This window comes from Dasypus novemcinctus, chromosome 9 (assembly GCF_030445035.2).
Source record: "Dasypus novemcinctus isolate mDasNov1 chromosome 9, mDasNov1.1.hap2, whole genome shotgun sequence".
In the NCBI taxonomy this organism is placed as follows: domain Eukaryota; kingdom Metazoa; phylum Chordata; class Mammalia; order Cingulata; family Dasypodidae; genus Dasypus; species Dasypus novemcinctus.
The window spans coordinates 37,138,571-37,144,173 of record NC_080681.1 but is presented as its reverse complement, the minus strand read 5'-3'; the positions used below and the strand labels follow the sequence as shown (position 1 = coordinate 37,144,173).

The 5,603-nt window shown below is 37.0% G+C and overlaps 1 pseudogene; it reads left to right on the top strand.

Moving 5' to 3' along the window:
* The first annotated feature begins 1,289 nt into the window (after positions 1 to 1,289).
* LOC139439624 (guanylate-binding protein 6-like) lies at positions 1,290 to 4,864 on the top strand (annotated as a pseudogene).
* Positions 4,865 to 5,603: the final 739 nt, after the last annotated feature.

The following is a 5,603-nucleotide window of genomic DNA, read 5'->3' as shown; positions in this document are numbered from 1 at the left end:
CCTTCCTGTGGAATAAAGTCTATGACCCAGGTCCAAATTGACATTTCAACCTCATCCACAATCAACCTGTTGGACTTGCTCTAATGGACCCTTGCTGATTCCTACTATTTATTTCTTACCATTATATATTTTCTCATTTCTTTCATTTGCTCTAAAATTCATTACTCCAAACCCTCTTCACTGAAATTTGAGTTATCATTTAAGATCCAGCAGAAACTGCACTTCCCCTATGAATCCACAAATTACCTTTCAAAATATAATGAATTATTGCTCTTGTAGATACCCAAACATTTTTTGCAACATTATTTTCACATCCATCCCTTCTTGCTTTATTTTATAATAGTTGCACCCTTCCTGATACAAACTCACCAAGAGTGTGAATTTTGCTTTGTTCCTCTTTAAATAACCAATAGCAATGGTTCCCATTTTGGAAAATATTAACTAGTAAAATATGTCCCGTGGTGTTAAACAGGGAAAAAGAGCACTGACTAATTTTAGTAATAGCAAATAATGAAAATTTTAAAACTCATCATCTAATTTTATCATGTTTCCTATAAGAAGAGTATATTTTAAAGTTTGAAATTACTAAAAAGAGGAAATAAACTCATAAATGTCAAACTTTACCCTCTCAGTGTGCCTAACTTTGAAATATGTGTTAATTTCCCCAATGTAACAGAGATAGATTTATTTATAATTTCTCTACCGTGATGCTTCTGCCTCTCTTATTTGCACCTATAATTAGCACCATAACCATTAAATATATGTCCCAGAGACTTAATCTTTGGTCTGTTTATGTCAGTTAAGCCTTCAAGCTCATCATAGTTGTAGCCAACATCTTCTCTCCAGTTAATTGGATTCGCCCGGGATAATTAAAATGATGATGATAGGCAATGCCCATTCCCCCAAAACAGAGAGTATCTATAACTGTAAGCAAAACAATTCCATCCATCTGCCCCATATGAGCTATGCCCCCTCTAAATCTGAAGCAGAGTGGGCATCACCACCCCCAATTCCTCAAGATTGAGAATGAACATATAAGGGGGGAATGCTATTATAGACTTATTTTTATTTAGTAATGGAAGAACTTGTAAGATTGATATAAAGACAGTGGTCACCAGAGGTTCTGAGGGGAGGGAGAAGCATAGGTGTAACATGGGGCATTTTGGGAACATTGGAATTGTTGCGCATGACATTGCAATGATGGATAAGGGACGTTATACATTTTGTCAAAACCTATAAAATTATGTGGTTTAAAGTGTAAACCATAATGTAAACTATGGGTAGTTGCAATGCTTCAAAATGTGTTCATCAATTGTAACAAATGTACCACACTAATGAAGGATGTTAATGGAGGGAGGTATGGGAGGGGGGTAGGTGGGTATATGGAAATTCCCTATATTTTCAATATAGCATTTATGTAATCTAAAGCATATTTAAAAATAAAGGAAAAAAAATTTAAAAAGTGTGGGCAGAGGTGAGTCTGAAGGCACAAATTAACTCAAATGAAACTAGCATCTGAATGTATCCACAACTGAGCTGTTGTGCTCACACAAGCCTTCACATTTATTGCTGAATTTCCAGTCTGCTTTCTGAACTATGCCTTCCTGTGTTGCCTACTGATTCTCTTGTTAAATAAATATTTGAAAATAAAAAAGTCAAAGTTTCCAATAAAAATGTCTTACATGACATATCAAAGGTAAAGGAAATTTATGAATGTTAATATGAAATTTTATGTTCTGGTATTTTATTCCATGAAAGTTTTTGGATAAAAGTTTGTCATATTAGGTACCCATTCTTACTAGAGCTATGAAAAGTGAATCACCAATATTTAACTGTTGACACCTAGATTTTGCCCCTGTTATTGTCTAAGACCCAATTTCACAGAATCATTCGTGAAAATGGAAATAACACTCCTAATATATTTTCAATCCATTAATATCATTCTGGGCAGAGATAAAAACAGCCAGTGAACAAACCCACAAATGTTCCAGAAACACAGCTTTGACCTGCACCCATGCAGAAGGCCAGGGAGGTAGTAAAAGAGTAGCTTGATCACACAGTTGTAGTTCTGTAGCACAATACAGAAGAATGCAATTTTAAAATGCATTGAAGTTGCTCTTGTAAACATCTCAAATTCATATCAGTTTATATTATCTTCCTTTATCTAACTGCAGAAAAATAAAACACTATGAGTATTACAATCCTCTTACAGATGAGGAAACTGAGATCACAAGAAATGTTGTTGTTATGGTCCCAGCTGAGATTCACATCATGTTGGTCTTCGTAGCCTATGTCTTTGCCCATCTGGTATGTTAGCTGAAATATTTGACTGATGGAATAAATGTCTGGATGGGTCTCTAACGAGTGGCCTCCTAAGTCCCCTGCTCTAATGTGTGCTCCAGGGCAATCCTAAGAACAACTCCTGGATCTTCACGCTGGCCGTGCTTGTCAGCAGCACCTTTGTCTACAACAGCATGAGCATCATCAACCACCAGGCCCTGGAGCAGCTGCAGTATCCTTCAGAACCCAGCCCAAGGTCACTGGTTTACGGGCATGGAGGCTGGGTGAGAGTCTTCTCTGCCACGTCGTTGCCCTTGGTAAATGGAGGTGGCACAAGGCAAAAGAGAGAGTTTGAATTTTTCTAAGGGAAATGTGGGCATTTTGGGGCGGGAGTTTCTTTTCCTTTGCTAAATCCTAGCTATGTGACAGAGTTCACAGAACTGATCAAGACCAAGTCTTCAACCATACCTGAAGAAGTCGATGGTTCCACAGACTTTGTGATTTCTTTCCAGATATTATCTGGACTGTATGGGATATCACCCTGGAGCTAAAGTTGAAAGGTCACCCCATCACAGAAGATGAGTACCTGGAGAATGCCTTGAAGCTGATTCCAGGTCAGATCATGATCTAGCAATGGATTTCCAGGAGGGGGTGGGATCTACTGAACAGGGTCAGTCACCTCTGGGATTTCATTTGCCTTTGTATTTGATGTTAGATGGAGTTCAGCAGACATGGTGACTGGGAGGTGTCTTGAAATACATTAGGGACTGGAGGTGAAGCTCACCCAAGAGGAGAAGAGCCTCATGTACAACATTATTCAAAACCAGTTTGTGCTTCTCTTGATTTGCACCTCAAGTACCCAATTACAGTGGGTGCTACAACTTTCTAAAGACCAGATACTTGTGTTTATTTTGGCTACTGTATTTCTGTTTGAGGACAACAATTAAAGAGATAGTTGATTCATGTAAATTCATAATGAAAAAAGCATTATCTAATTTAAATATATATTTAATGCAATTAGATCTCATTGTTCTCAAGCCCACAGATAACTGGCTTTTCTCTTGATTTAATCTCACACTCTGTTACTGCATAGGATGAAGTAGACCAGAAATTTATATTTGTCCTCTCTTTCATGCCACATTTACTCATGAACATCTGATAAACAACTATTCTATATCTGACACCATGTTCACTTCTGGAGGTGATAATCATAGATATTTTATTTCTTTGGAGAGATGCCACTTCAGATTTCTCTCCATAATCATGTCATTGGTCTAAGTTTGATTTGTAGAGAGGTATTGAGTGTCTATATTAAAGGAGTTCTGTAAGCATAGAAGTATGCAAAGATTAAAAAAATAAATACATCCCTGGCCATAAGAATCTTTAGCTCTCTTACCCATGGCTGTGCCCATTGTAATCCCTGTTTTTTCCTTCCCTCAGGCATGAATGCCAAAATCTAAAAATCCTATTTGCCCAGGAGTGCATCAGGCATTTCTTTCCAAAACGGAAGTGCTTCGTCTTTGACCGGCCAAAAAATGACAAAGAGCTCCTAGCCCGTATTGACGATGTGTCAGAAGACCAGCTGGATCCTAATCTCCAGAAGCAAACAAACCTTTTCTGTTCTTATATCTTCACCCATGCCAGAGCCAAGACCCTCAGAGAGGGAATCATGGCCAATGGGCCTCGTGAGTCTCCTTTTTGCCTTTCTGTCCAGCCTAGTAGGTGTTGAATATGTTATATAATGTGGTTCTCGGTAGTTTTGTTTGATTCTATATAAATGTATGGGTATGAAGAAATGTGGATATTTTAGCATTTATCTCCTCTTGGGGAATTTACAAAACTCTCTTCAATTTTGCAAATATTATAACTGGTATCTGGCTTCCATGTATTAAATAGAAAAAGAAAAAACAATGTGGATGAAATCACTAAATGGGTATAAAAACAGAATACTGTCATCCCAGGGCTATCCCATATGATATTTGTTCCTTGCAAGGACAATACAAAGGTATTTTGTGAATTTATAAGAGTCCAGAAATAATTATTAGCCCCTAAGTCCCTGGAAATCCATTGGTTCTTAAAATTAAGAGTAAATATAATCATGTTCTCCACCTCATCTGTCTACCTGTGTAATATATTGTCATTAAACTACTTTTAATGGGAAGTTATTTTTCAAGTATTTCTAAGTATGTTAGATGAAGGTGCATATTTAATTCCTTAAATATGTCACCTGTAGAACCATAAAATGAGGATTCAGCAGGAAAGTGAAGGTGATGATAGTAAAGAGAAGTCAGGCTTGGTGTGTGTGTGAAATTTGTGTGTGTATGTACATGAGTTTGTGTTGTATGTGTGATTTTAAAAATATAGTCTCAGATTCTTGGATCTCATTGAAAGAAATTTTTATATTTTTCTACTAAATTTCATACCCAATCCAGGACTAGGGACTCTGGTGGTGACCTATGTGGATACCATCAACAGTATAGCTGTACCTTGCTTGGAGAACACGGTGACAACACTGGCCCAGCGTGAGAACTCAGTGGTCATGCAGAAGTCAGTTGACCACTATAGCGAGCAGATGGCCCAGTGAGTAAAGTGAGTAAAGCTCCCCAGAGACATGCGCCAATGTCAAAACTTCAAAGTCAGAAGACAAATACCACTGTGAAAAGATGCTTTCACTTCTTATCACAGAAAAAAAAGCTAATTTATAAATTTTATATGAGTCCCTCAATATATATGATTAGATTGTTCACAGGAAATAAAGATGAAACCTCATGTGGTGACTTAAATTTGAACCATGTTGTTTGGGGAGGGACTGGTAAAAAAAAAAAAGATACTCAACATCATCATTAGATAAATGAAGTTCAATCTATGAATCATAATTTTTCACTTCTCAGATTAACAAGGGTCAATACATTTAACAGCAAATTGTATTAGAAAGGTGTGGGAAAACCTCTCATATGGAAGTGCAAATGTATATAATATCTATTGGAAATAAATCCTAATATTTATTATATTTTAATATGTATAAAATTTGATGTAGCATGTTAACTTTGAGGAAATTTACATGTGCATAACCTTGTATATATACAAATGGGCCATGAAAGAGTTACTTTTATTTGTTTTATTATTTTTTAGAGATTTTATTTATTTATTTCTCTCCCTTTTCTCCCACCCCAGTTGTCTGCTCTCTGTCCATTCGCTGTGTTCTTCTGTGCCCGTTTGTATTCTTGTCAGTGGCACTGGGAATCTGTGTCTCTTTGTGTTGCATCATCTTGCTGCATTAGCTCTCCGTGTGTGTGGCGCCACTCCTGGGGAGGCTGCACTTT